The following is a 22,849-nucleotide window of genomic DNA, read 5'->3' as shown; positions in this document are numbered from 1 at the left end:
GCTGAGGACGCTGCTTCTGTATGTAACTAGTCTGTGACCCCCCACATAATCAGCACACTCCTCTCCTGAAATACTCTGTGCTGCTGGAGACGCTCCTTCTGTATGTAACTAGTCTGTGACCTCCCACATGATCAGCACACTCCTCTCCTGAAATACTTTGTGCTGCTGGGTACGGTGCTTCTGTATGTAACTAGTCTGTGACCTCCCACATGATCAGCGCACTCCTCTCCTGAAATACTCTGTGCTGCTGGGGACGCTGCTTCTGTATGTAACTAGTCTGTGACCTCCCACATGATCAGCACACTCCTCTCCTGAAATATTCTGGGGATGCTGCTTCTGTATGTAAGTAATCTGTGACTTACCACATGATCAGCGCACTCCTCTCCTGAACTACTCTGTGCTTCTGGGGACGCTGCTTCTGTATGTAACTAGTCTGTGACCCCCCCACATGATCAGCGCACTCCTCTCCTGAAATACTCTGTGCTGCTGGGGTCGCTGCTTCTGTATGTAACTAGTATGTGACCCCGCACATGATCAGCGCACTTCTCTCCTGAAATACTCTGTGCTGCTTCTGTATGTAACTAGTCTGTGACCCCCCACATGATCAGCTAACTCCTCTCCTGAAATACTCTGTGCTGCTGGGGTCGCTGCTTCTGTATGTACCTAGTCTGTGACCTCCCACATGATCAGCGCACTCCTCTCCTGAATACTCTGTGCTGCTGGGGACGCTGCTTTTGTATGTAACTAGTATGTGACCCCCCACATGATCAGCACACTCCTCTCCTGAAATGCTCTGTGCTGCTGGAGACGCTGCTTCTGTATGTAACTAGTCTGTGACCCCCCACATGATCAGCGCACTCCTCTCCTGAAATACTCTGTACTGCTGGGGTCGCTGCTTTTGTATGTAACTAGTATGTGACCCCCCACATGATCAGCACACTCCTCTCCTGAAATGCTCTGTGCTGCTGGAGACGCTGCTTCTGTATGTAACTAGTCTGTGACCCCCCACATGATCAGCACACTCCTCTCCTGAAATACTCTGTACGGCTGGAGACGCTGCTTCTGTATGTAACTAGGCTGTGACCTCCCACATGATCAGCGCACTCCTCTCCTGAAATACTCTGTGCTGCTGGGGTCGCTGCTTCTGTATGTAACTAGTATGTGACCCCCCACATGATCAGCGCACTCCTCTCCTGAAATACCCTGTGCTGCTGGGGATGCTGCTTCTGTATGTAACTAGTCTGTGACCTCCCACATGATCAGCACATTCCTCTCCTGAAATACTCTGTGCTGCTGGGGACGCTGCTTCTGTATGTAACTAGTCTGTGACCTCCCACATGATCAGCACACTCCTCTCCTGAAATACTCTGGGGACGCTGCTTCTGTATGTAACTAGTCTGTGACCTCCCACATGATCAGCACACTCCTCTCCTGAAATACTCTGTGCTGCTGGGGACGCTGCTTCTGTATGTAACTAGTCTGTGACCTCCCACATGATCAGCACACTCCTCTCCTGAAATACTCTGGGGACGCTGCTTCTGTGTGTAACTAGTCTGTGACCTCCCACATGATCAGCACACTCCTCTCCTGAAATACTCTGTGCTGCTGGAGACGCTGCTTCTGTATGTAACTAGTCTGTGACCTCCCACATGATCAGCACACTCCTCTCCTGAAATACTCTGTGCTGCTGGGGTCGCTGCTTCTGTATGTAACTAGTCTGTGACCTCCCACATGATCAGCGCACTTCTCTCCTGAAATACTCTGTGCTGCTTCTGTATGTACCTAGTCTGTGACCCCCCACATGATCAGCACACTCCTCTCCTGAAATACTCTGTGCTGCTGGGGACACTGCTTCTGTATGTAACTAGTCTGTGACCTTCCACATGATCAGCGCACTCCTCTCCTGAAATACTCTGGGGACGCTCCTTCTGTATGTAACTAGTCTGTGATCCCCCCACATGATCAGCGCACTCCTCTCCTGAAATACTCTGTGCTGCTGCGGTCGCTGCTTCTGTATGTAACTAGTCTGTGACCACCCACATGATCAGCGCACTCCTCTCCTGAAATACTCTATGCTGCTGGAGACGCTGCTTCTGTATGTAACTAGTCTGTGACCTCCCACATGATCAGCGCACTCCTCTCCTGAAATACTCTGTACTGCTGGAGACGCTGTTTCTGTATGTAACTAGTCTGTGACCTTCCACATGATCAGCGCACTCCTCTCGTGAAATACTCTGTGCTGCTGGGGACGCTGATTCTGTATGTAACTAGTCTGTGACCTCCTACATGATCAGCGCACTCCTCTCCTGAAATACTCTGTGCTGCTGGAGACGCTGCTTCTGTATGTAACTAGTCTGTGACCTCCCACATGATCAGCACACTCCTCTCCTGAAATACTCTGTGCTGCTGGGGACGCTGCTTCTGTATGTAACTAGTCTGTGACCTCCCACATGATCAGCACACTCCTCTCCTGAAATACTCTGTGCTGCTGGGGACGCTGCTTCTGTATGTAACTAGTCTGTGACCCCCCACATGATCAGCGCACTCCTCTCCTGAAATACTCTGTGCTGCTGGGGACGCTCCTTCTGTATGTAACTAGTCTGTGACCCCCCACATGATCAGCGCACTCCTCTCCTGAAATACTCTGTGCTGCTGGGGACGCTGATTCTGTATGTAACTAGTCTGTGACCTCCCACATGATCAGCGCACTCCTCTCCTGAAATACTCTGTGCTGCTGGGGACGCTGCTTCTGTATGGAACTAGTCTGTGACCTCCCACATGATCAACGCACTCCTCTCCTGAAATACTCTGTGCTGCTGGGGACGCTGATTCTGTATGTAACTAGTCTGTGACCTCCCACATGATCAGCACACTCCTCTCCTGAAATACTCTGTGCTGCTGGAGACGCTGCTTCTGTATGTAACTAGTCTGTGATCCCCCCCACATGATCAACGCACTCCTCTCCTGAAATACTCTGTGCTGCTGGGGACGCTGCTTCTGTATGTAACTAGTCTGTGACCCCCCACATGATCAGCACACTCCTCTCCTGAAATACTCTGTGCTGCTGGAGACGCTGCTTCTGTATGTAACTAGTCTGTGACCCCCCACATGATCAGCACACTCCTCTCCTGAAATACTCTGTGCTGCTGGGGACACTGCTTCTGTATGTAACTAGTCTGTGACCTTCCACATGATCAGCGCACTCCTCTCCTGAAATACTCTGGGGACGCTCCTTCTGTATGTAACTAGTCTGTGATCCCCCCACATGATCAGCGCACTCCTCTCCTGAAATACTCTGTGCTGCTGGAGACGCTGCTTCTGTATGTAACTAGTCTGTGACCTCCCACATGATCAGCACACTCCTCTCCTGAAATACTCTGTGCTGCTGGGGACGCTGCTTCTGTATGTAACTAGTCTGTGACCCCCCCCCACATGATCAGCTCACTCCTCTCCTGAAATACTCTGTGCTGCTGGAGACGCTGCTTCTGTATGTAACTAGTCTGTGACCTCCCACATGATCAGCACACTCCTCTCCTGAAATACTCTGTGCTGCTGGGGACGCTGCTTCTGTATGTAACTAGTCTGTGACCCCCCCCCCACATGATCAGCTCACTCCTCTCCTGAAATACTCTGTGCTGCTGGAGACGCTGCTTCTGTATGTAACTAGTCTGTGACCCCCCACATGATCAGCACACTCCTCTCCTGAAATACTCTGTGCTGCTGGAGACGCTGCTTCTGTATGTAACTAGTCTGTGATCCCCCCACATGATCAACGCACTCCTCTCCTGAAATACTCTGTGCTGCTGGAGACGCTGCTTCTGTATGTAACTAGTCTGTGACCCCCCACATGATCAGCTCACTCCTCTCCTGAAATACTCTGTGCTGCTGGGGACGCTGCTTCTGTATGTAACTAGTCTGTGACCCCCCACATGATCAGCACACTCCTCTCCTGAAATACTCTGTGCTGCTGGAGACGCTGCTTCTGTATGTAACTAGTCTGTGATCCCCCCACATGATCAACGCACTCCTCTCCTGAAATACTCTGTGCTGCTGGAGACGCTGCTTCTGTATGTAACTAGTGGGTGACCCCCCCCCCCCACATAATCAGCGCACTCCTCTCCTGAAATACTCTGTACTGCTGGGGACGCTGCTTCTCTATGTAACTAGTCTGTGACCTTCCACATGATCAGCACACTCCTCTCCTGAAATACTCTGTGCTGCTGGGGACGCTGCTTCTCTATGTAACTAGTCTGTGACCCCCACATGATCAGCACACTCCTCTCCTGAAATACTCTGTACTGCTGGAGACGCTGCTTCTGTATGTAACTAGTTTGTGACCCCCCCCCCCCCCCCCACATGATCAGCGCACTCCTCTCCTGAAATACTCTGTGCTGCTGGGGACGCTGCTTCTGTATGTAACTAGTCTGTGACCCCGCATGATCAGCGCACTCCTCTCCTGAAATACTCTGTGCTGCTGGGGACGCTGCTTCTGTATGTAACTAGTCTGTGACCCGCCACATGATCAGCGCACTCCTCTCCTGAAATACTCTGTACTGCTGGGGACGCTGCTTCTGTATGTAACTAGCCTGTGACCCCCCACATGATCAGCACACTTCTCTCCTGAAATACTCTGTGCTGCTGGGGACGCTGCTTCTGTATGTAACTAGTCTGTGACCACCCACATGATCAGCGCACTCCTCTCCTGAAATACTCTGTGCTGCTGGGGACGCTGCTTCTGTATGTAACTAGTCTGTTACCCCCCACATGATCAGCGCACTCCTCTCCTGAAATACTCTGTGCTGCTGGGGACGCTGCTTCTGTATGTAACTAGTCTGTGACCTCCCACATGATCAGCGCACTCCTCTCCTGAAATACTCTGTGCTGCTGGGGACGCTGCTTCTGTATGTAACTAGTCTGTGACCCCCCCACATGATCAGCACACTCCTCTCCTGAAATACTCTGTGCTGCTGGGGACGCTGCTTCTGTATGTAACTAGTCTGTGACCCCCCCACATGATCAGCGCACTCCTCTCCTGAAATACTCTGTGCTGCTGGGGACGCTGCTTCTGTATGTAACTAGTCTGTGACCCCCCACATGATCAGCACACTCCTCTCCTGAAATACTCTGTGCTGCTGGGGACGCTGCTTCTGTATGTAACTAGTCTGTGACCCCCCACATGATCAGCTCACTCCTCTCCTGAAATACTCTGTGCTGCTGGGGACGCTGCTTCTGTATGTAACTAGTATGTGACCCCCCACATGATCAGCGCACTCCTCTCCTGAAATACTCTGTGCTGCTGGGGACGCTGCTTCTGTATGTAACTAGTCTGTGACCCCCCACATGATCAGCACACTCCTCTCCTGAAATACTCTGTGCTGCTGGAGACGCTGCTTCTGTATGTAACTAGTCTGTGACCCCCCACATGATCAGCGCACTCCTCTCCTGAAATATTCTGTGCTGCTGGAGACGCTGCTTCTGTATGTAACTAGTCTGTGACCCCCCCCACATGATCAGCACACTCCTCTCCTGAAATACTCTGTGCTGCTGGAGACGCTGCTTCTGTATGTAACTAGTCTGTGACCCCCCACATGATCAGCGCACTCCTCTCCTGAAATATTCTGTGCTGCTGGAGACGCTGCTTCTGTATGTAACTAGTCTGTGACCCCCCCCACATGATCAGCACACTCCTCTCCTGAAATGCTCTGTGCTGCTGGAGACGCTGCTTCTGTATGTAACTAGTCTGTGACCCCCCACATGATCAGCACACTCCTCTCCTGAAATACTCTGTGCTGCTGGGGACGCTGCTTCTGTATGTAACTAGTATGTGACCCCCCACATGATCAGCGCACTCTCCTGAAATATTCTGTGCTGCTGGAGACGCTGCTTCTGTATGTAACTAGTCTGTGACCCCCCCCACATGATCAGCACACTCCTCTCCTGAAATACTCTGTGCTGCTGGAGACGCTGCTTCTGTATGTAACTAGTCTGTGACCCCCCCACATGATCAGCACACTCCTCTCCTGAAATACTCTGTGCTGCTGGAGACGCTGCTTCTGTATGTAACTAGTCTGTGACCCCCCCACATGATCAGCACACTCCTCTCCTGAAATACTCTGTGCTGCTGGGGTCGCTGCTTCTGTATGTAACTAGTCTGTGACCCCCACATGATCAGCACACTCCTCTCCTGAAATACTCTGTGCTGCTGGACTCGCTGCTTCTGTATGTAACTAGTCTGTGACCCCCACATGATCAGCGCACTCCTCTCCTGAAATACTCTGTGCTGCTGGAGACGCTGCTTCTGTATGTAACTAGTCTGTGACCCCCCACATGATCAGCACACTCCTCTACTGAAATACTCTGTGCTGCTGAGGACGCTGCTTCTGTATGTAACTAGTCTGTGACCCCCACATGATCAGCGCACTCCTCTCCTGAAATACTCTGTGCTGCTGGAGACGCTGCTTCTGTATGTAACTAGTCTGTGACCCCCCCACATGATCAGCGCACTCCTCTCCTGAAATACTCTGTGCTGCTGGAGACGCTGCTTCTGTATGTAACTAGTCTGTGACCCCCACATGATCAGCGCACTCCTCTCCTGAAATACTCTGTGCTGCTGGAGACGCTGCTTCTATATGTAACTAGTCTGTGACCCCCCACATGATCAGCGCACTCCTCTCCTGAAATACTCTGCTGCTGGGGACGCTGCTTCTGTATGTAACTAGTCTGTGACCCCCGCATGATCAGCACACTCCTCTCCTGAAATACTCTGTGCTGCTGGAGACGCTGCTTCTGTATGTAACTAGTCTGTGACCCCCCACATGATCAGCGCACTCCTCTCCTGAAATACTCTGCTGCTGGGGACGCTGCTTCTGTATGTAACTAGTCTGTGACCCCCACATGATCAGCACACTCCTCTCCTGAAATACTCTGTGCTGCTGAGGACGCTGCTTCTGTATGTAACTAGTCTGTGACCCCCACATGATCAGCGCACTCCTCTCCTGAAATACTCTGTGCTGCTGGAGACGCTGCTTCTGTATGTAACTAGTCTGTGACCCCCACATGATCAGCACACTCCTCTCCTGAAATACTCTGTGCTGCTGAGGACGCTGCTTCTGTATGTAACTAGTCTGTGACCCCCACATGATCAGCGCACTCCTCTCCTGAAATACTCTGTGCTGCTGGAGACGCTGCTTCTGTATGTAACTAGTCTGTGACCTCCCACATGATCAGCGCACTCCTCTCCTGAAATACTCTGTGCTGCTGAGGAAGCTGCTTCTGTATGTAACTAGTCTGTGACCCCCCACATGATCTGCGCACTCCTCTCCTGAAATACTCTGTGCTGCTGAGGACGCTGCTTCTGTATGTAACTAGTCTGTGACCTCCCACATGATCAGCGCACTCCTCTCCTGAAATACTCTGTGCTGCTGGGGTCGCTGCTTCTGTATGTAACTAGTCTGTGACCTCCCACATGATCAGCGCACTCCTCTCCTGAAATACTCTGTGCTGCTGAGGAAGCTGCTTCTGTATGTAACTAGTCTGTGACCCCCCACATGATCTGCGCACTCCTCTCCTGAAATACTCTGTGCTGCTGAGGACGCTGCTTCTGTATGTAACTAGTCTGTGACCCCCCACATGATCAGCGCACTCCTCTCCTGAAATACTCTGTGCTGCTGGAGACGCTGCTTCTGTATGTAACTAGTCTGTGACCTCCCACATGATCAGCGCTCTCCTCTCCTGAAATACTCTGTGCTGCTGAGGACGCTGCTTCTGTATGTAACTAGTCTGTGACCTCCCACATGATCAGCGCACTCCTCTCCTGAAATACTCTGTGCTGCTGGGGACGCTGCTTCTGTATGTAACTAGTCTGTGACCTCCCACATGATCAGCACACTCCTCTCCTGAAATACTCTGTGCTGCTGGGGACGCTGCTTCTGTATGTAACTAGTCTGTGACCTCCCACATGATCAGCGCTCTCCTCTCCTGAAATACTCTGTGCTGCTGGGGACGCTGCTTCTGTATGTAACTAGTCTGTGACCTCCCACATGATCAGCGCACTCCTCTCCTGAAATACTCTGTGCTGCTGGGGACGCTGCTTCTGTATGTAACTAGTCTGTGACCCCCCCACATGATCAGCGCACTCCTCTCCTGAAATACTCTGTGCTGCTGGGGACGCTGCTTCTGTATGTAACTAGTCTGTGACCCCCCCACATGATCAGCGCACTCCTCTCCTGAAATACTCTGTACTGCTGGGGACGCTGCTTCTGTATGTAACTAGTCTGTGACCTCCCACATGATCAGCGCACTCCTCTCCTGAAATACTCTGTGCTGCTGGGGACGCTGCTTCTGTATGTAACTAGTCTGTGACCTCCCACATGATCAGCGCACTCCTCTCCTGAAATACTCTGTGCTGCTGGGGACGCTGCTTCTGTATGTAACTAGTCTGTGACCCCCACATGATCAGCACACTCCTCTCCTGAAATACTCTGTGCTGCTGGGGACGCTGCTTCTGTATGTAGCTAGTCTGTGACCTCCCACATGATCAGCGCACTCCTCTCCTGAAATACTCTGTGCTGCTGGGGACGCTGCTTCTGTATGTAACTAGTCTGTGACCCCCCCACATGATCAGCACACTCCTCTCCTGAAATACTCTGTACTGCTGGGGACGCTTCTTCTGTATGTAACTAGTCTGTGACCTCCCACATTATCAGCACACTCCTCTCCTGAAATACTCTGTGCTGCTGGAGACGCTGCTTCTGTATGTAACTAGTCTGTGACCTCCCACATGATCAGCGCACTCCTCTCCTGAAATACTCTGTGCTGCTGGGGACGCTGCTTCTATATGTAACTAGTCTGTGACCCCCCCACATGATCAGCGCACTCCTCTCCTGAAATACTCTGTGCTGCTGGGGACGCTGCTTCTGTATGTAACTAGTCTGTGACCCCCCCACATGATCAGCACACTCCTCTCCTGAAATACTCTGTGCTGCTGGGGACGCTGCTTCTATATGTAACTAGTCTGTGACCTCCCACATGATCAGCTCACTCCTCTCCTGAAATACTCTGTGCTGCTGGAGACGCTGCTTCTGTATGTAACTAGTCTGTGACCTCCCACATAATCAGCACACTCCTCTCCTGAAATACTCTGTGCTGCTGGGGACGCTGCTTCTGTATGTAACTAGTCTGTGACCCCCCCACATGATCAGCGCACTCCTCTCCTGAAATACTCTGTGCTGCTGGGGTCGCTTCTTCTGTATGTAACTAGTCTGTGACCACCCACATGATCAGCACACTCCTCTCCTGAAATACTCTGTGCTGCTGGGGACGCTGCTTCTGTATGTAACTTGTCTGTGACCCCCCCCACATGATCAGCACACTCCTCTCCTGAAATACTCTGTGCTGCTGGAGACGCTGCTTCTGTATGTAACTAGTCTGTGACCTCCCACATGATCAGCGCACTCCTCTCCTGAAATACTCTGTGCTGCTGGGGACGCTGCTTCTGTATGTAACTACTCTGTGACCCCCCACATGATCAGCGCACTCCTCTCCTGAAATACTCTGTGCTGCTGCATTCCATCCAGTAGTGCACCGTTGCAGGCGAGACGTGACACGCCGTCCGTGCGCGGTATGCCTCTCCTGGCGGTGTGGGCCCATGTTACAGCGGATTATGTAATGTGGCGCTGCCATAAATAGCTCGTCCTTGGGCTGCGCCTCCAGAGAACCTTAGCAGCTCTGCTACAACTTGTGCACTAGCTCTGCTGCCTGACCATGCTCCCAGCCAAGGCAAACAGCCCGGCTCCCTCCCCTCTGCCTCAAATATCAAACTGGTTAGGACTAGATTGTTCAGGCCTGGGCTCTTGGCAGCCATGTCTGTGTGTGATCCCAGCCTGCAGACACAGGGGAGCACAAGCCAAATGCACTGGGTCTCCCCCCTGCACCTTCCCCTTTAAGACCCAAACTACTGTTTACTGCAAGATTCTAGTGTAAAGTGACCCCCAGGGTCGGGGCGCTAAGCAAGGGGGCTCCTGACCCCGATGCCTCAATAATTACATAATACTAAGATCTGCAATTTTCTCATAGACTTCATTCAGGGTCAGTTTTCTGCTTGCTGTCAGTGAATGGAAACATTGTTGCTTATATGTGTTTTTCCTATCCTCATAAATTGGATAAATTGTTGCAAACGCTTGGAAAAATACAAATAATTTATCAAATAATTTCCTAATAAAAATCCTCTCTGTTCTTTTTGGTTTACATTCTCCTTGCCTAGGAAACCGTCCACCTCTGAAAAGACTGCAGAAGTGGCCAGGAGGACACGTGGATGCTTCAGTGACGCTGCCCTCTTCCCATGCTGCAACATGGGAGATAGAGGCGCGACCATGCCCCCTGGCCCAAAATGTTAGTCACTCAGAATCCAACTGGGACGCGGGGAGCGCGGCTCCACTGGAAAGCTTCGCTACAATGTCTCAGGTCCTGCAGACCTCTGTCACCTAATCAGACTGATGCCTTACCTGCACCGACACATTGCTCCAAATAAAAAAAATAAAAGGCAGAAATATTCAAACTATAATAATTGATTGTGTATGTATTTATAGAGGATCTGACACCACATATAACAATATACACTGTATACATTACAAAAATAGATCTATCGGACCTGGTGGGGCCAGAGAACTTACTGTGAAAATCAATGTCAGAATGAGTGTTCACTCCATGTACATCTACAGAGGAGCCCGAGTGGATTTATCTCCTGTCTCCCAGTCTGACTGATAGCTGCAGCTTGTACTGAGCAGTGTGAGATCTCAGGAGGAGCAGGAAGGAGGGACGCTGAGGAGCTGTCAATCAGGCTATATGGGCAGGGATTGAGTTAAACTTTCATACAGGATCATATAGCCAATTCAATGTGGTTTTTTTTGTAAGTAAGCACAACAGTCTCATCAGGTCCAGAAATTAAATTTTGTGTTATGAAATTTGATGACAAAATGGATTTCAACTAATGTATTTTTTGGGTAAAAAAAGAATCATTTTTTAAAAAATAGTAAATGGGATTAGAGTCACAGCTGATGGAATGAATGATATCATTGCATCCATAAAGCATGACATCTAATATTACAAGATATGTCACTGCCTAAATAATACTCCCATCAATATAAAAATACTGCCAACCCTACTGGTGCCCAAAAAACACAAGAATCAGATTAGTACCCATGTTATACTACTAGTGCCCATGTAACACTACCCAGTCTATTGGCGCCCAATGCCAATAATCCTGGCAACCCTATTAATGCCCATATATTACCATTAGTGACCATATAATACCAGCAGTCCTACTGGTGCCCATATGTTACTATGATTGCCCATACAATACCACCAGCCCTATCCGCCATCGCACTCTCCTGGCTCTGCTGTATCCGTCGCTATCCCCCGGATCGCTCAGGATTGCAGCCGCCTCTGTTTCTATTCGCTGGGAAATCCCAGACCGTGTCGTCATGCAGCAGCGAGTGACGGTGACAGCTGGGGCAGCCGCTCTGTTACCTGCAGCAATGACATAAATAGACTGAGTGAGCCAGCGCCCGGCCGGGCAGAATATGCCCCATCATGTGTCCGCAGCATGCCCTGCATACATTACTGTATCACCCTATACACGTAGGCTCGTAATGTCACAGAATCCTGACTGCTGTGCGGAGTGCAGAACACACTGGGGACATACTGTAATATAGGGGAAGAGCCAGGTATACGTACATACATTACATTACTGATCCTGAGTTGCATCCTGTATTATACTCTAGAGCTGCACTCACTATTCTGCTGGTGCAGTCACTGTGTACATGCATTACATTACTGATCCTGAGTTACATCCTGTATTATACTCCAGAGCTGCACTCACTATTCTGCTGGTGCAGTCACTGTGTACATGCATTACATTACTGATCCTGAGTTACATCCTGTATTATACTCCAGAGCTGCACTCACTATTCTGCTGGTGCAGTCACTGTATACATACATTACATTACTGATCCTGAGTTACATCCTGTATTATACTCCAGAGCTGCACTCACTATTCTGCTGGTGCAGTCACTGTGTACATACATTACATTACTGATCCTGAGTTACATCCTGTATTATACTCCAGAGCTGCAGTCACTATTCTGCTGGTACAGTCACTGTGTACATACATTACATTACTGAACCTGAGTTACATATTGTATTATAATCTGGAGCTCCACTCACTATTCTGCTGGTGCAGTCACTGTGTACATACATTACATTACTGATCCTGAGTTACCTCCTGTATTATACTCCAGAGCTGCACTCACTATTCTGCTGGTACAGTCACTGTGTACATACATTACATTACTGATCTTGAGTTACATCCTGTATTATACCCCAGAGCTTCACTCACTATTCTGCTGGTGCAGTCACTGTGTACATACATTACATTACTGAACCTGAGTTACATCCTGTATTATAATCTGGAGCTGCACTCACTATTCTGCTGGTGCAGTCACTGTGTACATACATTACATTACTGATCCTGAGTTACATCCTGTATTATATTCCAGAGCTGCACTCACTATTCTGCTGGTGCAGTCACTGTGTACATACATTACTGATCCTGAGTTACCTCCTGTATTATACTCCAGAGCTGCACTCACTATTCTGCTGGTGCAGTCACTGTGTACATACATTACATTACTGATCCTGAGTTACATCCTGTATTATACCCAAGAGCTGCACTCACTATTCTGCTGGTCTAGTCACTGTGTACATACATTACATTACTGATCCTGAGTTACATCCTGTATTATACTCCAGAGCTGCACTCACTATTCTGCTGGTGCAGTCACTGTGTACATACATTACATTACTGATCCTGAGTTACATCCTGTATTATACCCCAGAGCTGCACTCACTATTCTGCTGGTGGGACAGCATGGGAGGAAAATCATGAGCACACAGCGACTTTGATTGCATGTGCACAGAAGACATTGTAAGCTGTCATGCTCCTAATAAAAGTTGCGTGGTCTCTTTAAACAGCAGTTAAATCCCATTATTCATTCTTTACGTTGCATAGTTTATGGATTAGGAGCAGCATGCGATATTCCTGGCGCCATGGATATAAAACGTTATTTACATACTGGAGCTATCAAATGTTATGGCGTATCCCGGACAATCCCGCTTTGTACATTTCTGCAGAAAACCACATGTATTCGAGAATAATTGTAGTCAGCGGAGAGAAGGGAAGGCCTGGCGCGACTCCACATAGATCACCTCCCCCAAAATATAAGAGAGGATGAAGATGAGAGCAATATATAAAAGTAATGGAAACGTAATAAAACGTTCTGATCTTCTTTGTGCACCCGTTTCTCACCCATCTCTGCTGTTGCTGAAGAACCATCTTGGTTTCTGCACATTCAATGCACAATAGTATCTGTGAGCTTATCAGACTCGGGCAGGATGAGATTTATTATCTGCACTGATACATAGATTGTTACTCTCAAGAAGAAGTCAGTTCTGTAAGTTCACCTTCCAGGAAGATCTGGACTGTAAATCACTCTAGCAAACCCTCAGCTGTAAGGAGTGCTAGGACTTGAAATTTTTCCTGAAAATGGTCAAAATTGTTGGCACCTTTCCAAAATTGTGGGAAAGCCACTTTGTTTCCAGCATGTGATGCTCGTTCAAGCTCACCTGTGGCAAGTAACAGGTGTGGGAAATATGAAAAAAATCACACCTGAAACCAGATAAATAAGGGGAGAAGTTGACTCAATCTTTCCATTTTGCCTGTGTGTGCCACACTAAGCATAGAGAACAGAGGAGAAGAGAACTGTCCGAGGACCTGAAAAAAAAAATAGTTGAACACTATCAATAATCTCAAGGTTACAAGTCCAAATCCAGAGATCTTGATGTTCCTTTGTCCATGGTGAGCGACATAATCAAGAAGTTTTCAACCCATGGCACAGTAGCTAATCTCCCTGGATTTGGGTCAGAAAGCTGGGTTTACGTCCTAGGTCATGGGTCTTCCTGCAGGACAAACTTCAAGAAGCCCCTAGAAATGGATGGAAATAAAGCACTGGAGAGTTCAGAAGTGTCTGGTTTGAATTGTCCCAAGATTGATTTGTTTGTTCTTCTTGCCATCCATGGTATTGATAACGCTTTTTCTCCACATTCCAAAGGCGTTGATTCTTCTTCCGTCTTCTTTCTTCATCGGCCATGTTTTGCCACCAGACCAGACTATGTACGAGCCGTGTCTTTATCACCAGTGAAATGTTCCTTGATTTGAAGACCTTCATTGTTGATTTGCCCGTAGCTATTCATCGCTGCATCTTGAGGGATCCTTGACCCGAGTAGGTTGAAGTCCTTTACAACTCCCAGTTTGTCGCCGTCCATCTCTGGTCGTACCTGGCAGTAGCCAATATCTTTGTCTTCCTTGCGTTGAGTCGCAGTCCCACCTTGGAGCTTTCCATCTTGACACTCCGTAATAAGTCCTTCATTCCATCTACTTTTCTTGCTCTCAATGTTCTATCGTCTGTGTATTTAACACTGCTGATGATTCGTCCAGCAAATTTTGATTCCTTCTTTTTCGACAAGTCCAGCCTTCCTGAAAACATCTTCTGCCGCCATGTCCGACGCCCCGCTCTACTTTGAACCACGTTGTTTCGCTGCATTCCATTCCGCCATATTATTAGTGATAAAACTAAGTACAGTTCTAGCTAATCCCAGGTCCAATCCATTGTTTGTATTTAATTTTGTAAATATGCTAATGAGATGATGATGATGTGATGGAGTAACACTAATTATATCTTTTTTTTGGGGTTGATGATCATGTTCTCTATTCTCAGGAGGAAATCGGGGCTTGTTGGATGCCAGGAGAATGTTTCCCACTGATAGGCTGTAAAATTATGGGAAGGATCTTTCCTTGGGTCCAGCTGGTACAATGTAATCCCACGTGTCTGAGGGAGACCATGTATATATGTCACCAATTATTTGCAGTGTCAAAGAGGGAAGAATGTATCATTAACCCTTATTTAGACAGTGTCAACAAATCCCTCAAGGCTGTGCAACGAAAGTATTCGTTCTCCCCCCTTGTCCTACCCCGCGCCCTGATGATCCCGTTCCCAGCCTTGGGCACACAGTTACAGATATGGTCCATGTGGTTTGTATCTAGTTGGGGGAAGTAGTCTCCATATACAATGAATACATGCTATTGATTGACACATTGCCCAGGGAAGAGGCAGACCTATGGCCCAAGATGTCCGGTCATTGCAGGCACCATATACTGTACAGTAGGGGAGGCGATTGTTTTTTTTTTTTTGCAATCTGCTTGGTCCATATTGGTCGGTACTGGGCCAAAACAGCCTTATAGGGAAACATGTGGACTTAATGGGTAGTAATGTTATAGAGACCACTGATAAATTGGTTACACAAAAGTGCTCCCCTCTCTCATTGCTTGATTGACAATCCAGGCCAAAAACATTCAGAGCAGTGCTTACAAGCTCCATAGCAAAGAGCTTGTAAGTGCATCACTCATTACATAGGAAACTGGCCACCTCTGATAGACTACAGAAGTAGCCGGAAACCTAAGCAACAAAAATGGTTAATGAGAAGTAAATTGCAAAGTTATTTATCTTTACAAGCACTGTGCAATTTTATCCAATTAACATGATGAGAAAACTCCTTTAAATAGATAATCACGTCTCGTCTAGGACATTTTTGGCGCAACCATAGAATATGCCCCTGAGAGATGCAAATCCCACCTTGAGTTTAGGTTCTCTCCCATTGAGGTGAATATAGCACATTTGTGACCACTTCTCCAAAAGTGCAAGATGGGGACATTGTGCCTGTGGGGTCACTACGACCGACACTAATACGTATATGATCAATATTGAGTTTTTTTCTGGGAAAGCTCTATGGGACGTATGGTAATATTGCAAAATATTGGATTAGATACTGGATTAAAAGGATCCCAGAAATTTGGGCGCTAAATCTGCGACTGCCCATCAGTGACGTGCCAATCTGGAGCATTCATTAGCCAGGCGCTCCTCTACTCTGAACTATGAGGAACGGCGATGGGGGATGGAGCCGTGACAGGGAATGCACAGAACTGGCTGGACGGCTACGAGTTGCCCTGTGCAAGAATGTCACATAACTGGAGTCGCATGACGCAGGGATATTGCTAGATGGCAAAAAAAAAAGAAGTTGCATTCCCCCAGATGTAGCTGCAGTTATTATGATCTTTGTTATTATGTAACATGAGTTGATGATCGTATAGTGAGATAATCGGATACATTACTGATATAAGGAGGTCACTGCTATGGAGCCACCATGACTATGGCTGTCACTACTATGGGCACAAGTCACAATTATTCAAGCCAAATTTATTTATGTTACTTATATGGCTCCATACATTCCATAGCGCTTTACAGACATCGGCAGCATCAGTTCTCACCCTTATCGGTTAGGGGTACATCTTGCTGTCACTGTTATGGAGGCGCTGTGAATATAGGACACTTATAGGAATATTCCGAGACAATTTTTTTTTTTTACCTATTGGGCTCCTAACTACCTGCCTGTTCTGCCCGATGCCGGCTCAGAGAGGTCATAGACCGCTCCTGCTGGCAGTTCCGCTTCACGTCTGCTCTTCCGGGCTGTTCTGATGACAGGGAGTGACTGCCATTCTCATGCTGATTGACAACAAACTCCCCGAAGTTATGCAGCAGGGAGCTCACTGGCATTCAGCATGACTTTGGCAGATACGCCCTGTCAACAGGTCGGCATGAAGTCACCGGAAACCGCAGAGTTGCCGGCAGGAGCAACCGCTCTGAGCCGGCAGAGATCGGTATCACGCACAACAGCCATGTACTTAGCAACTAACCATAAGTTCTTAGGCTCCTAAGAAAAACAAATAGTTCCGGACCATCCCTTTAAGACTGACACTATCACGGTTACGTGGGCCCTGTAGTTGTTGTACACATGGCCGCGTACCCAATACACGTTGGTGCTCGGCTCGTCTGAGCTTCGTATGTTTTCACGTCAAATTCCAACAGCCCTATCATATGCAGCGGAAAGTCATATATTTATGGGGTCTATCAACTCTCCCCCCAAAAGATTGTCAGCCGACCGGGCCATTATTCTGCTTAGGGCTGGGATCAGCCGGGCAGCGGCTCTGTGTATTGGGGAGGCAAGAGAGATTTCACCGCACACTCTTGATTAAGGTGACGCAAACATATAAAATTGTTTTGCGAAAATTGCTCCAAACTCGCACAACGTTTCGACCCCTCCAGGGTCTTTATCACAATGTTATCGGTTGTGAAGATTAAAGGAAACCCCTTTTGAAAGGATGAGAAGTGGCTGCGGAACTGTATAGCGTCCTTGTGGCGCTCCCGCATGCAACACACATAGGAACCAGGAGCGCCACAAGGACACTATACAGCGCCGCAGCCACTTCTCATCCTTTCAAAAGGGGTTTCCTTTAATCTTCACAATCAACGACATTGTGATAAAGACCCTGGAGGGGTCGAAACGTTGTGTGAGTTTGGAGCAATTTTCGCAACAATTTTATGTGTTTGCTTTTACGAATAAAAACTTATCATCACCTTAATCCAGGGTTTCCCAACTCCAGTCCTCAAGGCACACCAACAGATCATGTTTTCAGGATTTCCTTTGTATTGCACAGGTGAAGCAATTATCATCTGAGCAATACTAAGGAAATCCTGAAAACATGATCTGTTGGTGTGCCTTGAGGACTGGAGTTGGGAAACCCTGCCTTAATCAATAGTGTGCGGTGAAATCTCTTACCTTAGTCTTGGGGTCACGTACCCCATCCCACCAGCACCTCACCAAACAACCAAGTGCATACTTTTGGGGTTATTATGAGGGAAGTGTAGTTGACACTATTAGGGCTCATACTCACTAGCTGGCACTGCCGCCGGCACTCGGACCGGAGCATGCAGCTACATAGAAATACATGCATGCTCCAGTCCGAGTGCCAGCGAGAAACTCACACGAGAATCACGCAAGTCTCTTGCAAGTGAGTATGAGCCCATATAGGGGGCATTCTACGAGTACGTAGCAGTTATGGGGACAGACTTTTCCTATGATGGGGGAGGATTCCTTGGTATAGTTGGTATCTCTCCCGACAATTAGAGCTTTGCCATTGGGCAGGGTTTTGGCCCCTGGAGTTGCCGCAGTTGTCTATTTTTTTGCGGCAGCTGTGGCCGGTTTTTTTGCGGCAGCTGTGGCCGTTTTTTTGCCGCAGTTGTGGCAGTTTTTTTGCGGTAGCTGTGGCCGTTTTTTTGCCGCAATTGTGGCCGTTTTTTTTGCGGCAGCTGTGGCCGTTTTTTTGCCGCAGTTGTGGCCGTTTTTTTGCGGCAGCTGTGGCCGTTTTTTTGCGGCAGTTGTGGCCGTTTTTTTGCGGCAGTTGTGGCCGTTTTTTTGCGGCAGCTGTGGCCGTTTTTTTGCCGCAGTTGTGGCCGTTTTTTTGCGGTAGCTGTGGCCGTTTTTTTGCCGCAGCTGTGGCCGTTTTTTTTGCCGCAGATGTGGCCTTTTTTTTGCGGCAGCTGTGGCCGTTTTTTTTGCCGCAGCTGTGGCCGATTTTTTGCGGCAGCTGTGGCCGTTTTTTTTGCCGCAGCTGTGGCCGTTTTTTTTGCCGCAGTTGTGGCCGTTTTTTTGCGGCAGATGTGGCCGTTTTTTTTGCCGCAGATGTGGCCGTTTTTTTTGCCGCAGTTGCGGCTGTTTTTTTGCGGCAGCTGTGGCCGTTTTTTTGCGCAGTTGTGGCCGTTTTTTTGCGGCAGCTGTGGCCGTTTTTTTTGCGGCAGCTGTGGCCGTTTTTTTTGCCGCAGATGTGGCCGTTTTTTTTGCCGCAGATGTGGCCGTTTTTTTTGCCGCAGTTGCGGCTGTTTTTTTGCGGCAGCTGTGGCCGTTTTTTTTGCGGCAGCTGTGGCCGTTTTTTTGCGCAGTTGTGGCTGTTTTTTTGCGGCAGCTGTGGCCGTTTTTTTTGCGGCAGCTGTGGCCGTTTTTTTTGCCGCAGATGTGGCCGTTTTTTTTGCCGCAGATGTGGCCGTTTTTTTTGCCGCAGATGTGGCCGTTTTTTTTGCCGCAGTTGCGGCCGTTTTTTTGCGGCAGCTGTGGCCGTTTTTTTGCCGCAGCTGTGGCCGTTTTTTTGCGCAGCTGTGGCCGTTTTTTTGCCGCAGCTGTGGCCGTTTTTTTGCGCAGCTGTGGCCGTTTTTTTGCCGCAGCTGTGGCCGTTTTTTTGCGCAGTTGTGGCCGTTTTTTTGCGGCAGTTGCGGCTGTTTTTTTGCGGCAGTTGCGGCTGTTTTTTTGCGGCAGCTGTGGCCGTTTTTTTGCGCAGTTGTGGCCGTTTTTTTGCGCAGTTGTGGCCGTTTTTTTGCGCAGTTGTGGCCGTTTTTTTGCGCAGTTGTGGCCGTTTTTTGCCGCAGCTCTTGTTCCGTTTGTTTACAGATAGTTCCCATTGTTTCTTTCCGACTTGTTCCATTGTTGCCGCCGCGGACAGTGGTTCCGGCCGCATTCCTCAGCCGGCCCAGGGCAGCCCCGGGGAAGCCTCCTCTACACGTGGATGTCTGCACGTAGTCAGCAGCAGCCGGCACATACCGGCTCCTCACAGTCCCCGCCCCGAGCAGTGAGAAGGAAGCGCTGCTGTCAGTCACCGCTGCCGCCGCTCTGACTGTGGCCCCCGTGCTCCCCGGCATCGGGTACAGTCTGGCTGCAGACCCCACGGGGGCATTCCATTTTTTTTGTTTCCATAACAAATCCACGCGGTTCCTGCCCACCCACGCACCCACTCCCCTGCTCCCGCGCATGCGCTGCCTATGTGTCCAACACAACAAGACGGGGGCTCCGGAGGGGTTTGGGGTCTGCAGAACACAAACAGATTTCCAGGCCCGGGGACCCTCCCTCCTCTGCGCGCCCACACACGTGCTGTCAGAGCACACAGACACTGCAGCCATCTTATAGCCGAGGGCCTGCGCTGCTGCAGAACATCTTGCCCCATCACGCCTCGTTTGTTAAAGAGGTTCTGCAGCAGCTGTGGTTTGCTATTTAGTGCATGCATCTAGTGTGTCATTCAGCTGCTGCAGAACCTCTTCTCTGTCTGAACTGCCCTCTGTGGTCTGCTGCATACGTGTGCAAGAAACTGCTCAAGATAATGGTGGCTTCTGCTGCTGCAGAACATCTTGCCTGGTTGAAATTATACAGCGTTACAATCCGATCTATCATAGTCGCTGCTGCAGAACATCTTGTCCATCTCCTGGTGTTTTCAAGACTTTCTGCAAAACCTGTGATTTGCGAATTGGTGCAACCAACACGTCGGTCTACCATATAAAGTACTGTGATCTCTGCTGCTGCAGAACATCTTATCACTTGGCTCCGACTGCCAGCCTCCTGAATGGATTCTGCAGCAGCTGCGGTTTGCTAATTTGTTGCATGTAGCTGGTCTGTCATACATGGGGAACCTCTGCTGCTGCAGAACATCTTTTCAGACTGAACTGGCCTTTACGTGGCATTGGCTGTCAGCCTGCTGAAGAGATTCTGCAGCAGCTGTGATTTGTATTTATGTGCAGGAAACTGGTATCTTATATGTAGGGGCCCACCTTATACATGGGTCATTTTGCTGCTGCAGAACATCTTGTCAGGCAGAGCTGTCCATCACCTCTTCATCTGAGTTTTTGCAGCCGCTGTGATTTTCTCATTATTTCATGCATCTAGTTTGTGATATATAGGGACCTGCTGCTGCAGAACTTCTTATCAGGAGAAGCCATTACTTGATTTTCAAAGAAATTCTGCAGCAGCTTCAACTAGCAAATATGTGCATGAAACTGGCCTATTAAATCTAGCGACCTCTGCTGCTGCAGAACATCTTGCCCGATTGAGACGCTGCAGCAACAAAGTCAATTAGAAGGCCTACCTTATACCTGGACCCGTGTGCTGCTGCAGAACCTCTTGCCAGACGCTAAGCTGTCTATCGTTTTGCCTTAAAGAAATTCTGCAGCAGCTGCAACTTGCACGAGTGTGGCCAACCATATATTGGGATCTCTGCTGATGCAGAACATCTTGCGTGGCCTAGATTCTGTAACTGCACAGTCAATCTGTAGGTTTGTCAGACTGAACTGTCCCTCCTGTGGCTTTGAAGCGATTTTGCAACAATTGTGATTTGCATGTATTCAGGAAATTGGGCTATAGAGACTTCTGCTGCTGCTGCAGAACATCTTGGCTGGCAGACATTTTGCAGCTGCACCGTCTAACTAGAAGATCAACATCCAGACAGGTCTCCATCATCTGATTTGCCTATTAGTGCAACCATCACGTCCACGACATACATTACAGGGACCTCTGTGCTGCTGCAGAACCTCTTGCCAAGCATAGCTTTCCATCAAGTCTTCCTCGGTTAAAAAAAAAAAGATTCTGCAGGGTTTCGATTTGCATTTTACATTCATCTGGTCTGCCATAAGAGATTCTGCAGCAGCTGTGGCGTGCATACATCTGCTCTGTCCTAAACCCTCTGCTGCTGCAGAACCTCTTGTCAGGTTGATAATCTTGGAAGAGATTCTGCATCACTTTTGATATGCGTATTAGTCCCCACTACTGATCTGTTTGCTGCTGCAGAACCTCTTGTCAGGCTGATCCATCACTTTTTTTTGGAAGATACTTTGTGCATGACCCTCTGCTGCTGCAGAACCTCTTGTCAGGTTGTGCTGCCCATCATTCATTTTTTAGAAGAAGTTTTTATAGAAGTGTGTGCAGCATTTGTGGTTTGCATATTTGCTGCTGCAGCACCTCTTGTCAGCCTGATCACTGTCTATCATTTTTTTTTAGTTCTGCAGCAGATGCAATATGCTTATGTGTGCATGCTGCTGCAGAACCTCTTGGCTGTGTTTTCCGCCTGCGCTGGTGGGTGTGAGTCCGGGGCAGCGCGGCCGCCAATGGCAGGCGGAGGGCTGAGCATGTGGGGAGCTTGTTTACAACTCGGCTCTACCCGGCCGGCAGGAGGAGGAGGGGGCGCGGAGGAGGAGGAGGAGCAGCGCGGGCAGCGACGTGCGAGCAGCAAAACCCGGCGCGGCCGCAGCCCAGGAGGCGCAGTCCCGGCACACAGGGCGCACACCCCGCCGGCGGCGCACACGGGGCCGCAGCAGCAGCAGCGCAGAGGGCGCGCAACTCCGGCAACTGCGCCACATCACAGCGGCCGAGCGCAGCCGGGCCCGGGGTCCGCCGCGGGATTCTGCGCTCCCCACATCGGAGCTGGAGGAGGAGGGAGAGCGGCGGCGGAGAGAGGCTGCACAGGGGACACAGCACCATTCCCAGAGCGGCCCGGGAGCGCCGACAGCGAGCGGAGGAGGAGGAGGAGGACAGCGCCGGGGCAGGTGAGGGGGAGCGTGCACGGGGACCGGGGGGAGGAGGGCAGGTGAGGGGGAGCGTGCACGGGGACCGGGGGAGGAGGGCAAGTGAGGGGGAGCGTGCACGGGACCGGGGGGAGGAGGGCAAGTGAGGGGGAGCGTGCACGGGGACCGGGGGGGGCGCGCTATGTGCATGCACACAGCTGGGGGTGCAGGGTCGGCGGTGACGGGTGCACGGCTGGAGGTCCTGTGAGTAATCTTACTGACAGATGCGCTATTGGGGTGCAGCCCCTTGTTTATCTGCATGGGGGGCACTGACCCTGCGGGAGCAGCGTGATTGATAACTGTTTTTGGCGTTCTTTCCCCCGTCACCCCTCCCCTGTGAGCTCACACCCCCCTCTGTACTGCCAACTCTGCCGACACACCCCCCAGTGGCCCATGTCAGCAGTCACCCCCCCCCCCCCCAGCTGGCACACCCCCTCCCCTTCCTGCCAGCCCCCCCGGCCGGCACA

General features: G+C 49.7%; 1 protein-coding gene across 2 annotated transcripts in view; it reads left to right on the top strand.

Annotated features, from left to right (window-relative positions):
• ZNF395 (zinc finger protein 395) overlaps positions 1-22,849 on the top strand; it is a 101,697-nt gene that overhangs the window by 54,564 nt on the left and 24,284 nt on the right. Inside the window, exon 1 of one of the 2 annotated variants that reach the window (XM_073561906.1) lies at positions 22,038-22,364. The exons of the other annotated variant lie outside the window; for it this stretch is intronic. The gene's annotated coding sequence lies outside the window, so the exon portion shown is untranslated. Of the gene's footprint in view, positions 1-22,037; positions 22,365-22,849 lie in introns of those variants that run through there. 2 annotated transcript variants of the gene reach the window in all.

The sequence above is a fragment of the Dendrobates tinctorius genome, unplaced genomic scaffold (assembly GCF_039654945.1).
Source record: "Dendrobates tinctorius isolate UK_male_01 unplaced genomic scaffold, ASM3965494v1 ptg000332l, whole genome shotgun sequence".
NCBI lineage: Eukaryota > Metazoa > Chordata > Amphibia > Anura > Dendrobatidae > Dendrobates > Dendrobates tinctorius.
The sequence above is the reverse complement of the archived record's forward strand: the minus strand, read 5'-3'. Positions and strand labels throughout refer to the sequence as shown.